Genomic DNA, 298 nt, shown 5'->3' with positions numbered 1-298 from the left:
AAGAGGGAGAGAGAGAGAGAGAAGTACCACCACAGAGATCTGTGGCGTCCTGACAGTCCATCTTCCAGGATGGGTGGGAGAACATTCCAATGTGGTACGATGCCATGATCCCTTTTATTGTCCATGTCTCCACCTTTTTCTCAGCATTTGGGCAGAGATTCTTAGAACTCCTTTACATTAGTTTCTTCCTCAGCACCACCTCAGTGCACCTGTGCCAGGTAACTTTTGGGGGTCTTTGGGGGTCATAGGGCACTGCCTTCTTCCTTCTGTAGGCTTCCTCTCAGTCTCACTGCACATG

This window comes from Buceros rhinoceros, unplaced genomic scaffold (assembly GCF_000710305.1).
Source record: "Buceros rhinoceros silvestris isolate BGI_N320 unplaced genomic scaffold, ASM71030v1 scaffold225, whole genome shotgun sequence".
In the NCBI taxonomy this organism is placed as follows: domain Eukaryota; kingdom Metazoa; phylum Chordata; class Aves; order Bucerotiformes; family Bucerotidae; genus Buceros; species Buceros rhinoceros.
Note: the sequence above shows the minus strand (reverse complement) of the source record.